The sequence below is a fragment of the Mirounga angustirostris genome, unplaced genomic scaffold, assembly GCF_029215605.1.
Source record: "Mirounga angustirostris isolate CCGP_5_RB_7025 unplaced genomic scaffold, mMirAng1.0.hap1 SCAF_7, whole genome shotgun sequence".
Taxonomy (NCBI): domain Eukaryota; kingdom Metazoa; phylum Chordata; class Mammalia; order Carnivora; family Phocidae; genus Mirounga; species Mirounga angustirostris.
The window spans coordinates 36112241-36132735 of record NW_026991715.1 but is presented as its reverse complement, the minus strand read 5'-3'; the positions used below and the strand labels follow the sequence as shown (position 1 = coordinate 36132735).

At 44.9% G+C, this 20495-nt stretch overlaps 1 long non-coding RNA gene across 1 annotated transcript in view; it reads right to left on the bottom strand.

Annotated features, from left to right (window-relative positions):
* The window catches only part of LOC123857496 (uncharacterized), a 169929-nt gene that overhangs the window by 85577 nt on the left and 63857 nt on the right, over window positions 1-20495 (bottom strand). The window lies entirely within an intron of this gene.

Below are 20495 nucleotides of genomic sequence, written 5' to 3'. Positions count from 1 at the left end.
TCTAGGCTTTCATTCTTCTTAGCACTGTTAACGTAACTCTATTTAGATAATTTCCCTTCAAATCTTTCTTCTTAATCCAGCTTCAAAACTGTAATTCACTGTGGGGACTGGAAACCTTTGCCAGCCTGACTTGTTGAGCCTCCTGGGGGACAAAGCTGTGCACCATCTCACGTGCCCTCAAGGGCTTCCTTCCTCCTTTCTCTTCAGGCCAGTGTCCCACCCACCCTGGTTGCTACTCTACTACCAGAGGTACGGAGACTGGCTTCCAGAGAAGTCACCAAGGGGCCAACAGACTAAAAGGTAGGGTACTGAATTCTCACTGGAGTGAATTTTACCAATGGAAAACAGGTGTAAGAGCAGTGTGGGGAAAGGGCCAGACCCCCCTATTTCCTTCCCCCTCCAGCTATGCTGAGGTGTGATTCCTCTGTGCAAACTATCTGGAGAAACCCCATACACTGAGGGACCTGCTTGAGTCTTCATGGCTTATTTTGAAATGGTAGCCAACACACATACACAAATCAATGTACCCTTTTACTTTCTTACTTCACCCTCACCATCCTGGGATTTTACCTTCCTGATCAAGTATTAGTACCACAACTCTTCCTCAGACCCTGCTTTCTGGAGGGCCTGGCTAAGATGTTCGTTTTCTCTATTCCAGCATTTCTCAAGGTGTGATTTGCAGGCTACCTGCATCAGAATCTTCTGGGGTACCTGCCAGAAAGGCAGATTTCTGGCCCACCCTGGAAATTCAGACTGTCAGTCTGGGGTATGTACTAGCCATCTGCAATACTGAGCTGTCCAGGTGATTCTTCAACACTCTAAAATGTGATGACCACTGGTCCAAGTTTCTCCAGTGCCCCCCACCTCTGCACAGAGGATTTTATGGTCACTCAGGACAAAACTCGTGGGTTCTTTCCCTTTCTCCCACATTCTTGTTGACCTCTACTGATATCTGTCAATACGATGTCCCTTGTATCTGGATCTGTCTTCTCTTTCTCTCTCTCTTTTTTTTTTTTTTGGTTGAAGTATAGTTGACACACAGTGTTATGTTAGTTCCAGGTGTACAACATAGTGATTCTCGTGATTCAACACCTCTCTAAGTTATGCTATGCTCACTGCAAGTTAGCTACCATACGCTGTTACAGTACTAACAGCTCCTTCCCTATGCAGTACCTTTCATCTCTGTAACTTACTCATTCCGCAACTGACAGCCTGTACCTCCCACTCCATGTCACCCATTTTGCCCATCCCCCACCCACCTCCCCTCTGGCAAATACCAATTTGTTCTCTGCCCCTGTCCATGTTATCAAGATGTATGGAGAACAAAAACCATGGTCCTCGACAGCCTCTCTGGCCCAGGCAGAGTTCCATTTGGCAGAATTCTAGAGCTGGTTCCTTTATATTCTAGTTGCCCCTTTAAACCTCAGCTTTTTCCCTGTGCCCCAGGGCCAACAAACCTGCTCATGGTCCCTCAGTACTATCCCTTGCAGCCTGGGGGGTGGAGTTCCCCTTGTTACCATGTCTCCTTTCTCTTGCTGTTATTCTCTGTGTGGTCTGTCTTTTATTTTTCAGAAGCTGTTCAGTCAGCTCTCAGTTCTTCTTCAGGAGGAATTGCTCTATAAATAGGTGTAGATTTGGTGTATGCCTGGAGGAGGTGGGTTTAGAGTCTTCCTACGTCGCCATCTTGGACTGGAACTCTTCTGTTTTCTTACTCCATTTCCCCACCCCCCCACCCCCTGTTTGAGCTCATCTTCTTTCTCTTGGAATGTTCACTAAACTCTCCTCAACGTTCTCCCCACCTTCCTTCTTCCAAACGGGGATGAAAGTGGGAGATCAGGCTGCATATTTCATTGAGCATCTGGAATAGTCCAATACAAGAAGTGGACACTCAGATTCTGTCAGATATATTTGGCATCCCCGAGGTGGTGGATCTTCCCTGAGTCAGAATCACGCCTCTGCTGGGGTAGTGCTTCCTGCCTACGTGTGGCGTTTAATTCTTCCAACATGGCTACACTCACTTCACACATCACAACGCGTCCTGTGAAGACCACATGAGCCGGGGCCAATCCATTTCCACAGAATCCCATATCCAATGGGACACAATGTACACAGTGGGTGCTTTACCCAAGTCAGTGGCAGTGGGGCTAACAAGAATGCAAAATTCACTGCTTTTCTTTCTTTTTCTCCCTTTCAATCCTCCCATAACTCTCAATTACTCAATTTCCTCTCCTTACTTGGTAAACACTCCTACCACAGCTCAAGTACTCTCCTCTGCTCCCTTTGGCATGGGTTTGGCCAAAATCCATTTGACGGCACCTGTGTTCTATTTATTTCCTTCTTCACATGCCTATTCTTTCTGGCTTGAGAAACTGAAGCAAAAATGTCGTTATCATAAGGACACAAATCGTATTGCTTAACTGGTATAATTACAGCTAATATTTGTTGAGCATTTACCAGAACGAAGCCTCTTCCAGGCACTTCCTCATTTAGTCCTTTCAACAGTTCTAGTATGTAGGTACTATTTTTGACCCACCTTCCTAGGTGAGGAAACTGAGGCTTAGAGAGAGGCTTAGAGAGACTTAGAAAGTGCTGGTGCTTGCCTGATCACAAGATCTAGGCTCTTAACCTTTCTGGTACCTTCTTCCAGTACCACCTGATGATGCATGATGAGTTTCCCCAATGCAGCTACCTGGTATGAACTCCCCATGCTGAACAACTGTCCCCAAGTCCACAGTCAGGGTTGATGCAAGTTGACCCACCCTGACAGCAGGTTACCAGCTTCACAGTCCTGGTCCTCCATCAACCCTTTGATTTTTGCAGATCTAATTTTGCAGTTCCATTTCCCACATGGTTCTCCCACATCAAGCGGACATTTCATTTCTGAATAACAGTCTTTATGTTTGGCTTGCCTTATAAGCATTCTTGCCACATCAAGCCAAAAGCTCATTTCCCCCCAATATTTCTTCACAAACGTCATCCACTCCATCCCCCCTAAAACCCTGCATCATAGTCTTTCATCCCACCACCTGAACCACTACAGAAATGTGTCTCAGAGCCATCTTCGGTGACTCACAATCCCCACAACAGATTCTCTGTGGGCACTTGACAGTTTCTCCTTTGAAATCGCCTTCCAAAGACTAATTAGCCCTCAATCTCCCAGGGAACAATTCTCTCTTCTCTGTCACTCTGTGTGGACTCTCTATTTCCTTCTCTTGCATCTGTCTCTGTCCTTCTGAGCCTTTAAAACTGACCAAGATCTGGGCTGAGGGATGAGGTTAATTACTTGCCTTTAGCATGCCACTTGTTTAATGACGGCATGGGACTAGCCCTCATTTTTAACAGGCTGAGCCATCTCATGATGGCACTGTTCCCTTTCTTGGACCTTCAGGTGATGGCAACTGTCACCCACCCCAAACTTAATTTAACTTTTAATTTTAAGCTTGTCTTTCCAACTATCATGCTCTCCCCAAGCCATCTCACTCTCCCCCAATATGCACATCTGGAACCATTCACAAAGTGGTGGTTGAAATCTCCACTAATTCAAATGGAATGCTAGGGATGGAGGCCACTGGGAGGCCCTCAGCTTCCCCCAGGTCCCAGGCAAGTAGTTCTACTCTAAGAAATTCATGAGTCAACAAACATCCTAGAGCATGCCCACTAGGGGCTGAACCAGGGGCATTGGAGTAGCCCAGCTCTGTATGTGATGGCCCTAAGGCAGGCCAGGACATCACAGACAGGACTAAGGACTTAACAGTGGTCCCCCAATATTCATATGTTGAAACCCTATCCCAGTGTGACTTTATCTAGAGACAGGGTCTTTAGGAGGTAAGGAAGGTGAGGTGAGACCATAAAGGTGGGGCCCTAATCCAATAGGACTATGGCCTTATAAGAAGAGAAAGAGATCTCCCAGTCTCTTCTCTCCTCACCATGTGAGGACATGACCAGAAGGTGGTATCTACAAGTCAAGAAGAGAATGCCCACCACAATCCAGTCATGGGGCACGTTGATCTTGGTCTGCCCAGCCTTCAGAACTCTCAAAAATAGGGCGCCTGGGTGGCTCAGTTGGTTAAGCGACTGCCTTCGGCTCAGGTCATGATCCTGGAGTCCCGGGATCGAGTCCCGCATCAGGCTCCCTGCTCGGCAGGGAGCCTGCTTCTCCCTCTGACCCTCCCCCCTCTCATGTGCTCTCTCTCTCTCATTCTCTCTGTCTCAAATAAATAAATAAAATCTTTAAAAAAAAAAAAAAAGAACTCTCAAAAATAAATTTCTGTTGTTTAAGCCACCCAGCCTATGGTGTTGTGTGGCAGTGTTAACACAGACAACCAGCTCTTATGTCCATGTCCAGTTAATGTGGTTCAAGGGAAAACCAGGAATCCAGAGCCTTTGCTCTCCTCATCTGCCTAGGCATTCTGCCCAGAAAGGGTTCAGAAATCAGGGAGGGCAGCAAGAAAACCAGGGAAAAACACATTGAAAACAGATTCATTCATCCATCAAGGCACCAATAAGCATTTATGGAATGACTATTGTGTACAATTATAAATACTTTCAAACACAATATATTCACATTTGTTTATAAATACATGGAAGAAACATGTGGGAAGATACACATTAAATGGATAAGGGTCACCTTTGGGGTAGAGAATAGGAGTAGGGAAGGGAGAAAAGGGGTGAGGATGATGAAGAGGGGCTTTTAATGATATAAAATTGTTTTAATGTGTTCACCTATAAAATAGAAACACACACTTGCAAATATCTGCTGAATGAGGAAGAAAGGCAGTAGGCAAGGCACACTGGATCTGGCTTTCCTATTCAACAGGCAATCCTACTCCCCAGGCCTTTCTTTCTGGGACCTGGGAATGTAATCATTTTGAAGGCACCAACAGTTTGCCTGTCCTGTTAACAGCTATATCCCCAGCACCTAGCAAGTTGCCTGGCACAGAGTAAATGCTCATTCACTCACTGGCTGCTTGGATGCTTGAATGAATGCATGAATGAATGAATGGGGGAAGGGGGTCCAGAGTCTAATTGGAAAGTTCTGTGGGAACATCTATCCCAGGCCAGGAGATTTAGTTGAAGCCTAAGGAAATAAATCTGAGAGAGTTTCTGGAGAATTTTTATGACTCAGAAGTTGAGACAGTTCAAAGGACTCTGGGTGGCACATGCCTCAAGAGAAGGGCCAGAGGGACCAGAACTCTGGAACTAGGGTCTCGGGTTCCAGCACTTGCAAGGGACACTAATGTCCCCAGCAAAAGAGTATGCCTCCTCTGCTACCAGCGCCCACTAGATCCCACGTGGTCCTTGTAGAGACCCTGCCCTCCCCAAACAAGTCTGGAATAGAAATGACTTGTTGCAACACCATAATGAGACTGAGCATGAGAGGAAGGTTAAGAGCACAGTCTCTGGCCCCATCACTGTGCTCTGGTGTCCCCACCTGCGAAATGAGGATGTTCAGAGTACCTTCTTTATCTACACTCAGACCTAGGAAAGAGGAGGGGAGTTTAATGAAATGTGGATTGATTTGAAGATAGCCAAATAAAACCATGTGACTTCATCCATTTAGAATTCATCATTCTAACTCCTAGAAATCAGATGCATTAAGACCTACATTTGATGCATCATTGTGACGGTCTTCAGATGGGCCACCCTGGCTAGACTAAATGACAATGTCAGGGCAGAGCTATTTTGGAGCATACATATTCCTTCTACCAGCTAGTCAATCAACTCATCAATGCCTAACTAACCTTGTTTTATGTGTGTTTTTGTTCAAAGACCTTATTTAATACACATTGTTGAGTCCATTCACATTGAACCCATGGTTAGGGGCACTGTCAATGATGCCTGAAGGAAGCTGATCGGACATAGGTATCTTCTCCATAAGGCACATCACAGCCTTTGTGCACTTAGGAACACTAGACAGCCCTTCGGCACTATACCTGGGGGCCATTTCAAATAGTGAAATCACCAAAAAAAGCACAGAAAATGTGTCACAAGACAAACACCGAGAAGGCACTTGCTTACAGCCCAAGGGCTGAAACTAGAAGGCAGAGTGTCATTTTCATCCACCTCGGCTAGTAAAGTGCCCGTCCTGGGACTCACACGTGTGCCTCTCCGAGTGCGTCCACACATGACCACAAGAGCATCACCGATACTGATTTCCAGGTTACCAATAAATTTTAGCAAGTAAGCAAAATTCCAACTATAGAATCTGTGAATAATGAGGATCAACGGTATTTTGCAACCTTTCTCCTTTGCAAACCCTTAAAGAAAGTTTCTTTTCGCTCCAGGCATGAATTTTGTGGGTTTGAATCTGCCCTCATCTACCTCCCTTACTCTCCTGCTTCGTCCTCATCTTCAGGCCTTAGGAACCAAGCTGGATGCTGGATGCCCTCTGCTTTCTGCCCTGAGGACGTCAGATAAAAGATGGGATCTGTGGCTGTGTGTGGTCAAGGCAAGAGCCGATGGAACCTGGGGGAAGGTGCGAGCAACACCAGAAGAGGCAAACCCTTGCTTGGCAAATGCCAGAGGGCTGGGGGTGGAGAAGAGGAAACTGAAGCTGACTCTCTGGTTTGAAATTACACAACTCCAGCAAGTACTGAGGAACTATGAGATTCCAAGTAAAATGATGTAGGTATCTGAAGGAAGGTAATGAGTCCTTCTTGGGACCCATTAAGTCTAAAGCACCCACAACATCCAGACAGTATATATGTATCAATCGGCGCTCTCAGTTGTAGGGACAAGAAAGCAATCCTGGCAAATTCAAGCAGACAAAGAACTTACTAAAGGGTATCTGACAATTCACAGAATTTCTGTAACAGCCAGAGAACCAAGGTCACCACCTCTGCAGCCAGGAGCAAGCACCAAATTCATTCCAGACCTAGTCCAGTGAGGAAGCCCTAGTTGATACAAACTGCAGTTCACAGTTCTGCGCCAGGCCTCTGCTTCTAGAACATGGCTGCTTCCCCAAGAAGCCAGAATGTGTCCACCACTACCATCCTCACAAGGATGGATTCCGCAGGGGCCCTGCTTCTGATCTCAATTGGGCCACAGGCCCGTGCTCTACCTGCCAGGTTGGGGATGGGGTTGGGGATGAGCCTCTGCCTCTGGCCGTCTCTGGAGTGTGAAATGGGTCCTGCCTCGTAAGGCAGGAGATGCCCAACACAGTGGAATGATGCTCAGATGTCGGGAAGACCAACAGAATAACAAATGTCTGCTGTAATATATTCAGAAGGGTTAGAAATAGGACTGGTAAGAACAGCTCCTACTTTTAAGCACTTACCATGTGTCAAGCACCACACAAAATGGTTAACATGCATTTAGAGTTTAAACTATGCAAAAACTATAAAGTGAGTATAGAGAAGAGATGGAGGGAGGGCAAAGCAATTTACGAGGGCAGCCAACCATGCTGGTTTGCCCAGGACTGAGGGGTTTCCTAGTACGCAGGACTTTTAGTACTAACACCAGGAAAATCTCAGGGAAAACAGGGCACTTGGTCAGTCTAGTCACATGAGCCTGCCCTGGGCCCCAGATCTGGCTTATACAACAGGGAAAAGTGGCTTAACTTCCTGTAACCTCAATTTCTGCATTTATAAAATGGATAAAACAAAAATATCTCCCTCCTAGAACTGTTGTGGAGAATTAGAGATGATATGTATGAAGTACTTGGCACATCACCAGGTATATAGTAAGAAGACCCAAAAAATGCTAGAAATTATTCTTATAAACTCCCGGAAAACTTGAGTTTCCCCACATCAAAACAAATGGTCGAAATGAATCTTCTCTCCAAGCCCGAACAACTCCACGCTGTACTCTGGATGCCTAAGCATTCATCGCATCCCTATCCAGATGGTGGCTGAGGTTTGGGGAGGACGGAAGAAATTAGCAAGACCAGCTAACCTAATCCTTAAGGCAGGAAAAAGAGGCAGAGGCAGCAAAGAAGAACAGAAGAAATAGATCACAGATGAAGAAGACATTATTATGGAAGTCAAATAATTATAAAAAGTCAGGATGGGCAAGTCAGATACACTACTGCAGGCAAACCAGGAGGCTGGAAACACACACAGTCCATGGTGCAACCAGGGAAAACGGAAAGACCTCCTAATACATGGAGCATCAGGTAGGTACTGAGCTCACATTAGCTTCAGAGAGCGGTCAACTTTTTCTTAAAGGATCAGACGCTGCATATTTTAGCTTCGTTAGGCCAAAAGCAGCCACTGACAATACGTAAACAAATGTGTGTGAGATCTTATTTCCCAAAACAGGAGGCTGGCCTGCGGGCCACACTTTGCCCACCCCTGGCTTACACTAAAGCCAGTCTTCTGGACCCCCCTAATAAAGCTGATAAACAAGCCTCAAAAGAATCAAACTAATTTCAAGGACCTTAACTGCATCCCAGAGCAACAAAGCCCAACAATATATACAAGAATGCAAAGAACGCCAACACTCAACAATATAAAATACACAATATCTGGAATCCAATCAAAACTTACTAGTCAGGCAAAGCACTGAAAATATACCCCATAATGAGGAAGGGAAAAAAATCAATCACAAGGAATGTCACAGATGATATAGAAAAAGCATACAAAAACATTAAAACATTATTATAACCGGGTAAGTTCCGGAAAGTTAAAGGAAAGCATGAGCATGTTAAGAAGAACCATCAAAGGCAGAAAAAGTTGTAAGTCTAACTTCTGGAGATGAAAAATACAATGTCTGCGATGTGAAATAAATTGGATGGAATTAAGGAGCAGATTAGACATTACAGGAAAAAAATTAACAAATTTAAAGACATAGAAATAGAAACCATCCAAAATGAAATACTGATAGAAAAAAAAAAAAACATTAGAAAAAAAATGAACAGAGCATCAGTGAGAAGTATAACAACAAAAGCAGACAAATATACTTGTAATTGGAGTCCAAGAAAAAAGAAGACAGGTCCAAGGAGGCATAAAAATATATTTGAAGGGGCGCCTGGGTGGCTCAGTCGTTAAACGTCTGCCTTCAGCTCAGGTCATGATCCCAGGGTCCTGGGATGGAGCCCTGTGTCGGGCTCCCTGCTCAACAGGGAGTCTTCTTCTCCTTCTCCCTCTATCCCTCCCCACTGCTCATGCTCTCTCTCTCTCTCTCAAATAAATAAAATCTTTAAAAAGAAATCTCTCATATGTGAATTTAAAAAACAAATCAATCAAGTAAAGGGACAAAAAAGAGAGAGAAGCAAACCAAGAAACAGACTCTTAACTATAGAGAACACACTGATGGTTACCAGACTGGAGGTGGAGGGGAGGGAAGGTGAAGTAGGTGATGGGGATGAAGGAGGGCACTTGTCATGATGAGCATGGGTGGTGTATGGAAGTGTTGAATCACTAAATTGTACACCTGAAATTAATATAACACTGTATGTTAACTAACTGCAATTTAAATAAAAACTTAAAAAAAATTTCCTTAAAAGAGAAGTGACTGTCCACAGGAAAAATATCAAGAATGCTTTGAGGGGTTCAAGGCACATGGAGAAACAAATGAGTAACAACAGCACAAAGAAGGAGAGAAGAGAGGAAGGGTTGGAAATATACTTTCATAAGTTTTTTTTTTTTATTAAAGATTTTTATTTTTATTTGAGAGAGAGAGAGAGTGAGAGAGACAGCACATGAGAGGGGGGAGGGTCAGAGGGAGAAGCAGACTCCCTGCTGAGCAGGGAGCCCGACGTGGGACTCGATCCAGGGACTCCAGGATCATAAACTGAGCTGAAGGCAGTCGCTTAACCAACTGAGCCACCCAGGCACCCCTACTTTCATAAGTTTCTTACACTAAACATGTATTACTTGAAGAAAGACTGTGGTAAATTAAAGGTTTATACAGTAAACCCTACAGGTACCTCTAAGAAAATACAAAAAGATACAGCTGATTAAGCCAGTAAAGGAGAAAAAAGGGAATTATATTGGCTGCAAATAGGTACAAGGGATCCTTCTGCAGTGTCAGAAATATTCTAAAACTAGATTGTGGTAATGGTTGCACAACTCTAAATTTTCTAAAAATCTGGGGCACCTGGCTGAGCAAGGCACTGAGCAGTCAGCGGAGCATTTGACTCTCCTTTTTTTTAAAGATTTTATTTATTTATTTTACAGAGAGAGACACAATGAGAGAGGGAACACAAGCAGGGGGAGTGGGAGACGGAGAAGCAGGCTTCCCACTGAGCAGGGAGCCCGATGCGGGGCTCGATCCCAGGACCCTGGGATCATGACCTGAGCTGAAGGCAGACGCTCAACGACTGAGCCACCCCAGTGCCCCCGGAGCCTTAAAAGAAAAAAAAGAAAAATAGAATGACAATCTCAAGTGTTGGCAAGGATGTAGGAGCAATTGGAAGTCTCATACCTTGTTAATGGGGATGCAAAATAGTGCAGCCACTTCACAAAACAGTTTGGCAGTTTCTTATAAAATTAAGCATACTTAGCATATGACCCAGGAATCCTACTCCTTCATATTTATCCAAAAGAAATCAAAACATGTATCTATATAAACACTTACATGTCATTTCTCATAGCAGCTTTAGCCTTCATAGCCAAATACTAGAGACCACTTAAATGCCCATCAATAGGTAAACGAATAAACACATTGTGGTATAGTCATACAGTGGGAAACTACTTAGAATTAAAATGAATGAACCACGGGGGCACCTGGCTGGCTCAGTCAGAGGAGCATGTAACTCTTGATCCTGGGGTGAGTTTGAGTCCCACATTGGGTGCAGAGGTGACTAAAAATAAATAAATAAATAATTTTTTAAGACTTGAAAATAAAAATAAATGAACGAACTGCCAACACTTGCAGCAGCATGGCTGAATCTCAAAAGCATCTGGCAAATATAAAAAATCAGACATACAGAAAACGACCTACTGTGCAATTTAACTTGTATGAAATTTTAGAAAGGGCAAAATTCTAGGGGTGCCTGGGTGGCTCAGTCGTTGAGCGTCTGCCTTCGCTCGGGTCATGGTCCCGGGGTCCTGGGATCGAGTCCCACATCGGGCTCCCTGTTCGGCGGGAAGCCTGCTTCTCCCTCTCTCACTCCCCCTGCTTGTGTTCCCTCTCTCGCTGTCTCTCTGTCAAATAAATAAATAAAATCTTAAAAAAAAAAAAAAAAAAAGAAAGGGCAGGTCAGTGGTTGCCAGGGGCCAGGGTACAGGGAAAGGATAAACTAAGAAAGAGGAATGGGGGATCTTTCTGGGGTGGTGTAAATGTTTTATATTATGACTGGGGTAGTGGTTGGAAGACTAAATTTATACACTTGTCTAAACTCATTGAATTTAGATGAATTGTACACTTAAAACTGATTTTATTTACTGTATTATACCTCAATAAAACTGACAACAAAATAAAATAAAATACATTGGAATCAATAAATAAGACCAAAGCATGCAGGAGACTATCCTCTTAGGGAAAATATTTGAACTTTTACATTTAAATCATCTTTTAAATCGTTTGTTTTGATTTATATTTCATAGTATATATATATTTGTATACTAGCATATGTATATAATTTATAAATAAATATACATTGAGACACCTACTCATTTTTTTTTCATTGATAGGGATTAACCATTTGAAACATTTGGAGAGGGGCGCCTGAGTTGCTTAGTCAGTTAAGCATCCAACTCTTGATCTCAGCTCAGGTCTTGATCTCAGGGTCATAAGTTCGAGCCCCGTGTTGGGCTCCAAACTGGGCATGGAGCCTATTTAAAAATTAATAATGATAAAACATTTGAAGACCTTTGAGTTGTTGTAAGCCTAGAAGGGCAATTTCAGTAATGTGGTAGAAACAGAAACCAGATTGTAACAGCTGTTGAAAAATGGGGATAATAAGCAGACTTCTTTTCAAGACATTTGGTGGAAAGGGCATAGCTAAGGCATAGTGAAGAGTCAGGGAAGGTGATTATTTGTAGAATGAGTCATTTCAACATAGGTTTAAAGAAAGGAGTCAGAAAAAAAAAATATCATGGGCGGAGAGAGAGAAGAAAAAGTTGTGGGTAAAATATCCACAGTTTGCAAAAGGAGATGGTTCTGGGGCCTCGGTGAAGAACAGAGGGAGAGAGGGGGTTGTCAAGTTGATAGTCTCATTTATTAATGAATTAGTTTTTTTTTTATTTTTAAAATTTTTATTTTTTAAAGTTTTTTTTATTTTTTTATTATGTTAATCACCATACATTGCATCATTAGTTTTTGATGTAGTGTTCCATGATTCATTGTTTGTGCACAACACCCAGTGCTCCATGCAGTATGTGCCCTCTTTAATACCCATCACCGGGCTAACCCATCCTCCCACCCCCCTCCCCTCTAGAACCCTCAGTTTGTTTTTCAGAGTCCATCACCTCTCATGGTTCGTCTCCCCCTCCAATTTCCCCCCTTCATTCTTCCCCTCCTGCTACCTTTTTTTTTTCTTAACATATATTGCATTATTTGTTTCAGAGGTACAGATCTGAGATTCAATAGTCTTGCACAATTCACAGCGCTCACCAGAGCACATACCCTCCCCAATGTCTATCACCCAGTCACCCCATCCCTCTCACCCCACCCCCCACTCCAGCAACCCTCAGTTTGTTTCCTGAGATTAAGAATTCCTCATATCAGTGAGGTCATATGATACATGTCTTTCTCTGTTTGACTTATTTCGCTCAGCATGATACCCTCGAGTTCCATCCACGTCGTTGCAAATGGCAAGATCTCATTCCTTTTGATGGCTGCATAATATTCCATTGTATATATATACCACATCTTCTTTATCCATTCATCTGTTGATGGACATCTTGGCTCTTTCCACAGTTTGGCTATAGTGGACATTGCTGCTATAAACATCAGGGTGCACGTATCCCTTCGGATCACTACATTTGTATCTTTGGGGTAAATACCCAGTAGTGCAATTGCTGGGTCGTAGGGTAGCTCTATTTTCAACTTTTTGAGGAACCTCCATACTGTTTTCCAGAATGGCTGCACCAGCTTGTATTCCCACCAACAGTGTAGGAGGGTTCCCCTTTCTCCACATCCCTGCCAACTATTAATTAATTATTAAGCAAGGTCATCAATACACAGAAGAATGCAGGATAGGAATCTTTGGAAGAACCAGCATGGCCAATAATAAGCAAACTGACTGGACCCATACACGTGTATAGATAAGCAGTTGTAAGAAAGCAGCTGAGCTTCTATCATGAAGTTATTTTTATGGTGATGGTACTTACCACACACTCACATTTCCAAGCTAACCCTGAGATGGTTGACTGGAGTTAGCTGCTCAGACTTGGCCATTCAAGGAAATGTCTCTTGATGTCTACTCTAGCAAGAGATGGCCCAGGAGGTGGAACGTGGTAGGGACCTAAACAGAAACTGGTTAACTGTTATCTGTGCCCCTGGGTCCCTTTGTAATTCATCTACCACCCACAGGACCTTGGACCAAGATTCGCATTTTGCCTCAGATGCTAATTTTGGTCCCACTGGTCAGTGCTAACCTGGGTGTGGTGGTTGTGTGGGTGGGACCACCGGGAAGTGGAGGAAGTGGGACTGGTGAATCAGGCAGGGCCCCCACTGCAGCATGGCCTGACTCACCCAGGACCATGGGAATGGGGACTTCGGGGCTGGTGGCGCCATCCCTGAGCAGCACCAGGGCCTTGAGAGGCATCATTAGTGGTTGCGAATGCTTGCCCAGCACTTCTCACAAGGTGGCCTCAGGGCCTGCCCACATGCCATCTGGGTAATTATGTCCTATTTACCTTCCTGTAGATCCAGAAGAACTAGCCCTTGACTTCCGGACTTAGCCTCTCTTAGTGCTGCCCTGAATGATACAGTGAGCCTTAAAGATGGTGCTTCTTTCCAAAACTAGTCATCCCTTTTTCCTTCCTACTCCATGCTAAAGGATTCAACAGGACTTAGGGGTGGGGGCTCTGACCACCTTCTCATTTATCAGCTGCAGTGCTCTTCTCCCAAAGCAAACCAGACAGCCTCTACTACTGATGTGGACACTCAGTGTCGTTTCTCTATCTACTTCAAGTAACTCTACTTTTTTGCTCTGAAGAAACAACCCTCGGGGCACCTGGGTGGCTCAGATGGTTAAGCGTCTGCCTTCAGCTCAGGTCATGAGGTCCTGGGATCGAGCCCCACATCGGGCTCCCTGCTCAGCAGGGAGTCTGCTTCTCCCTCTTCCTCTGCCTCTCCCCCCTGCTCCTGCTCTCTCTCTGTCTCAAATGAATTAAAAAAAAAAAAATTATTAAAAAAAAAAAAAAAGAAACAACCCTCCTTCACTTTTCAGTTGATGTGGTTCAGGTAGTGCCAACTGTACCCCCGGTCCCAGGGGAGGTGCATATGAACCCGGCTGGCTTGTTGGAACGTCGCCATCTCTTGGTCAATGACTGGTTCAACAGTGGGCATGTGACCTGAAAAGAGTCAACAAGACCCAGTTCTGAGAGTTCTGTGGGACTCTTAGAGGAGAGAATCGTTCTTTGCTGAGGTTACTGAGAGCATAGAATAGAGGCCTCAAGTTACTGGCGGCTTTTTTTTCTTTTTTAAGATGAAGTTAAATAACCCTATGTGCCAAGAACTGTTTTAAATGTCTCTATATATTATTATCTCATTTAATTCCCACATCAGCCCCAGGAGTCACAAGTTCTATTACACAAGAAGGCACAGTTTGATGATCGATAATACTGCATTTGAATTCTGGCTACATCATGTACTATTTGTAACAGGCAAGTTACGTAAACTTTCTATACCACAGTTTCCTCATCTATATAATGGGGCTCATAATAGTACCTATCCCATAGGTTGTTGTAAAGATTAGTCAGTTTACCAATGTGCAGTCTTTAGAAGAACACCAGGCACACAGCAAGTGCTCAGCAAATTTTAGCTATGACTATCACCATCATCAGCTCCAGTGTAAAGACAAGGAAAACAAGGTGCCAAGATGTTAAGAAACTTATCTACAGTTGTACAACTAGTAAGTGATGGACTGGGGATTTGAATCAAGGCTGCTTCTGGCTCTAGAGACTGTATTTTTAACTGCAAACCAATACTTCCTGTGCTCCAGCACCCGACGGGAGAGTCTGGCCAAAAACACAGAACACACACAAAGCAGAGCTGAGAGACGGACAGGTTAAAATGGAGTCCTGGAGACACTGTCAGAGCCCTTGAATCTGCTATCTTAGTCCGTTCTAGTTGCTGTAACAAAAACACCATAGACTGAGTGGCATATAACCAACAAACATTTATTTCTCACAGCTCTGAAAGCTGGGAAGTCCAGGATCAAGATGCTGGCAAATTCAATGTCTGGTAAGGGTTTTCTGGTCTACCAATGGCCATCTTCCATGACCTCAGAGGCAGAAAGGACTAGGAAGCTCCCTGAGGCCCCTTTGGTAACAGTACTAACCCCATTCAGGAGGGCTCCACCCTCATAACCTAATCACCTCCCAAAGGGCCCACCTCCTAATACCATCACACTGCTTGTGAAGAGTGTTGTCATGTATGAATTTGACAGGGACACATTTAGTCTATTTGATCAGTCAAGCCAGAAGTCAAATCTACCTTTGGAGTTTTCAATAATTTTATTTTTTTTAAGATTTTATTTATTTATTTGAGAGCGAGTGAGCAGAGCAAGAGAGAGTGAGAGCATGAGCAGAGGTGGATGGAGGGGCAGAAGGAGAGGGAGAAGCAGGCTCCCCACTCAGCAGGGAGCCCAATGCAGGGCTCAGTCCCAGGACCCTCGGATCATGACCCGAGCCAAAGGCAGACACTTAACCAACTCGGCCACCCTAGTGCCCCTTGAGTTTTCAATAATTTTAATTAGCAAAATTCCTTCTATCTCAGTCCAGTTTGAGTTGAGGTATCTGACCCTTGCAGATGAAATCCCTTGACTAACATAGCAATTCAGATCCTCAAGACTATCCTCGTATTCTGGGCATCAATGGCCCAAGGTGAATAGGAAACTTTCCCATGAAAGAACCTACTCTAGGTTACAAAACAAAGCTGTTCATTTGTTCCATCATTCATTCATTTCATCTAAGCATCCCCCATGTGCCAGGCACTAGTTAGTTGCCCAAACATTCTGGATGGATTGGGCATAAGGCATTCTAAAGTATCAGAGTATCAACGGTGTTCCCTTGAGTATATCACTTAGGTCTGGCTTCAAACTCAAGTGGAATCTCAGTTCTATCTGTCAGAACAGAAGTCTCTGGGATCTTATGATCTACGCCAGATCTTTTCTGAGCTCTGCATATCCACTGCTACAAGTGGACTCTACAGCTTGTCTTTAAATGGAAAAGGTAATGGGGGAATTCTGCACAGACTAAATTATTCATCTCCATCGAACCACATAAGCAGCATCAATCTCCATCTCTGGACACAGTCTTCCCAGATCAAATATTCGATCAAGGTCCAAACAGGAAATGCAGATGCAAGTGTGTGGCTGAGAATGCCAGGGTAAGGCCTTCCACCAGCAAGGTGAGTTTTCTCCTTCTTTGCATCAGATGTACACACACACAGAGCCCTTGAGGGCTGAGATTACTTTTGATTTTTACATCACAAGCGTCACAGAAAATATACAATGAAAAACCCAATGATCCCTTGGAAAGTTCACTGCTCTCCCCCATCGTCTTTGATTCCCCTGCCTCCTCTCACATCCTTTGAACTTCTAAAAAGACACTTTGAAGGCATGTCATAAAGCAGTTTTTCATTCATGCTCTTCTCTTTGATGATCTTGCTGTTTGTCTGAACTGCAGCGTCCACAGGATGTCAGGCAGGCGAGCTGAAAGCCAACACTGATGAGGAAGGGCCGAGTGAGGACGAGCCCGAGCTGCGTTTGTCAATAACAAGAAAGGGGAATAAAGGAAAGAAGGAGACCAGAAGGGCCCAAGCAGAATTTCTGGTCTCTCCTGTATGCCCTACCCCTCAAAGTGGCCACCTGTGAGAAAGGTCAAGGGTACTGCAGCCCAGCGACAGTTTACAGCCTGCAAAATATTTTGTTCGGAGGCTTCCCTCCAGCTCTGGCCTCAAACGTAAGAGCTCTCTGCTCACCCGAAGATTGCAATTAACCCAGCTTCCCCTCGATGAAAAGTATTATTGGTTTTGATTTTTCCCAACTTCTCCCATTTTCCCTAGTGAAAGATTCATTCATTTCAATGCTAACGAGATACCATGAGGCAGGGAATGGAATGGGAGAGAGAAAAAGCATACAGGCTGGTCCACAGACATGCCTTTCTTCTCCTTGCCCACAAAATAAATGGCTGAGAACTAAGACCCTATATGACTCTCGAGAACCCTAAAATACTCAGAAAATAGCCACGGCCCTCAAAGTACCAGCCCTGACTCCCCAGGCCCGGGGTAGGGTGACTATGGTGAAGGCAGACAAGAGCTTTCCCTGAACCTGAGTGTTCTCAGACGCAAAGGGAAAATAAACCACTCCTTGTCATGGTGCACTGAGTCTGATTCGTGCTAAAGAAGTGGTTATGAGGGTCAGGGTGGGGAGAAAAGCCTTCATCCAGTTATAAATATGAAACACATTATAACCTACCACTCTGGAGGATTCTGCTGTCAGTGGGGAGGGTAAAGAACTCACTCACTCATTCATAAATGTTAGTGACTGCCCGCTAAGCCCTGGGAGCACAAGGGTGAGCAAAACAGATAGGTCTCTGCCCTCGCGGAGCTCACAGTTTAGTGAGAGGTCAGACATTGAATAGTTCCACTCATTTACGTGGAATCATAAATTGGGACATATGCCTTGAAGGAAGAGTATATATATGGTGTTACGAGAGCCTTTAGCAGAGAGACAGCCATGTGGGCAGTTGGGCTACATGGAGATCTGGGAAGGTCCATGTAAGCAGTGCCATCGAAGCTGAGACCTGAAGGGGAGAGGAGCTCAGCAGGCAAAGAGTAGGGAGTACTACATTATGCAGTTGGAACAGCATTTTATGGAAAAGCACAGGCGAAGGTCTAGGTGAAGGGGAGACAGATAGAAGGCGTCAACTGCAGAAGCCGGGGACCAGTTAGGAGTAAAGATTCAATAAATGTGTAATATACCTCCCAACATGTCAGGCGCTATTCTGAGCACCAAACACCGCTCACAAAGTCGTGGTCCTCTTGGAGTTGTCCTCCCAGATGTTAACCTCTTCGGAAACCCACTAATTCAGGCTACACGGCCATGAGGAGGGAAAGGGCAAGCCTACTTCATATGCTCCAGGGTTTTCTCACCTGAAGGGCTCACAGCATGTGCCTCCAAATGGACAGCTACTCTCGTCCCTCCCCTGCTTAGACGTATGCCAGACCAAGATCTCCAAAGAATGCTGCAGGCAACACGGCAAGTGAAGCCGACCTGGACAGCATCCGCCCTCTGTGCTGGCCATTCTGGCCCCACCAGGGCAAGGGGTCTGGAAAGAGCTCTAGCTTCTCCAGGGGCCAGTTCTAAGTTCTGCCAATCATTCTGGCACAGAGAATCATGACTGACAGCATGGCATGTCAGTGTCAGCGTGGCAAAATTTGAGTCCAACCATCCTGGCTTGCCAGCTGGGCCCAGAACTTAACCTCTGTGATCCTGATCCTCAGTCTATAAAAGAGAGTTAATAGGACTTGGACGACAGGTTAGTTGTTAGGATTCAAAGAGTGAGGGCATGTGAAGTGCTGAGCACTCTGCACAGCAAACGCTCACTCAGCATCCACGACCATGGTTATTACGACTGTGATATATCCTACTTCCCTGACCCAAGGCGCCTGGCTTCGTGTAATTTTCATATATCACAGAATTACAGCTCAGGCAATTAAGCACAATGCACAGCCCTCTCCCCTTGATTCACTCATTGCCAGGGAAACCAAGGCAGAGTTCAGCCACTAGCCCGGCGTAACCCCAGGACTTCAAAGTCAGGAATGTTCATTTCTGAGAACAGTGAAGCAACCACAGGAAGCATGCTGCAGAAGGAACCACTGGCTGAATTAGTCCCACGGGGATTACTCGGAAATATCTTCCATTCAGAAAGACTTTGTGAATTTTCCATTGCAAATATTTAATATCGAACGGGGCTCTCTCTTCCGCCTTTGTCAGTGGAGTGCTCAAAATAATTTTAATATCAGCCCAAGCCTAGTAAAATTAGCAAGATAAATCTACTTCCTTCCCCTTCTCCCTCTCTCTACTTGCCCACGATGGATCTCAAAGCCCAACTTCGATGACGTGAAGTCTTCCACAGCTCAGCAGAAGGGCAGCCAAGCAGTTGCTCTTAAAACAGAGGACATGGGCTTGAACATCGGCCCTGCTACTGATGTGTTTTATGATTTTAGACTAATAACTTGTGCTCTTCAAGCCTCAGTTTCTACCTCCATAGAATGGGGACAACAAGAGCACCTACTGAGTTACTGGCACACAGGGAAAAGTGCCGCAGGTGAACGCTGGTTGCTAGTATTCCTACCACTGTTCTGTCCCCACCCTGACCTAGGTCATCCAGAGATGAGCCGGGGACAGCCGGGCCAGCAGGCTCTGGGCGGCCACCAGCTGACCACGGAGAAACCCATCCTCCACTGGAATGGGGTGAGAAGGCTCTGTGTCCTCCTTGGAGGATGTCAGGCCACACAGATGGAGAGTTCTGTGTGAAATTAAGAAAATCCATTCATGACCAAGTCAAACCACATGACACAGAGAGAGCTGCCCAGCTCTGTTTCTGACAGTTTCCAACCCCCAAAATCAGACCTGACACCTGATTAAAATCCTCAACTTTTAAAGTACATTCAAGGACCTCTACAGGGTTTTCTTTTCCTCTCTCCCTGAAGGGAACCATACAAAGTCTCTGACCTCATGGAACTTCCAGTCTTGGAAGGAAGAAAACAGCCCATACATAATGTCAGGAGTTAGGAAAAATCCTATGATGGGAACAAACTGGGGGACAGGATGGAGAAAGACAGAGGATGGAGAAGCACCTCAGAGGGGATGGTCAAGGAAGCTGCCCCCATGAAGTGACAGACGGCCCAAGCCTGCACCAGTCACAACAAACAGGTTATCTTGCTAATGCCCTATTTTCAAGGTCAAAAACAGGCCCACAAGAGTAAGTGGGAGAGCTAGGTGAGAGGAGAAGTACTAGACCAAGGGTCTTTCCTTGTAATGCTCCCTTGCCACCACTAACCCATATAACAGTGCAGAGTGTCTCCTTCTCCTCCCCACAGATGGCCCTATAGCATTGCCAGAAACACAGGTCTCTCTCATTTCTGCCAGAACCACCACTAGACTAATAATAACCATAACAGCAATGATCATTCACTGAGCGGCGCTCTATGCCTCCTGCACATTCCCTCATTTCATCTTCCCTACAAAGGGGATGAATGGGCATGAGGGTATTACTATCACCACCGACACTTCACTAAAGGGGAGATGCAAGCTCAGGGTGGTTACCCGGCTCAGGGGAACACAGCTAACACAAGGTGGGGCAGGGATGCTGCAAGGTAGGTACCATTACCAGCCCCATTTTACAGTGGAAGAAATTAAGACACGAAAAGGT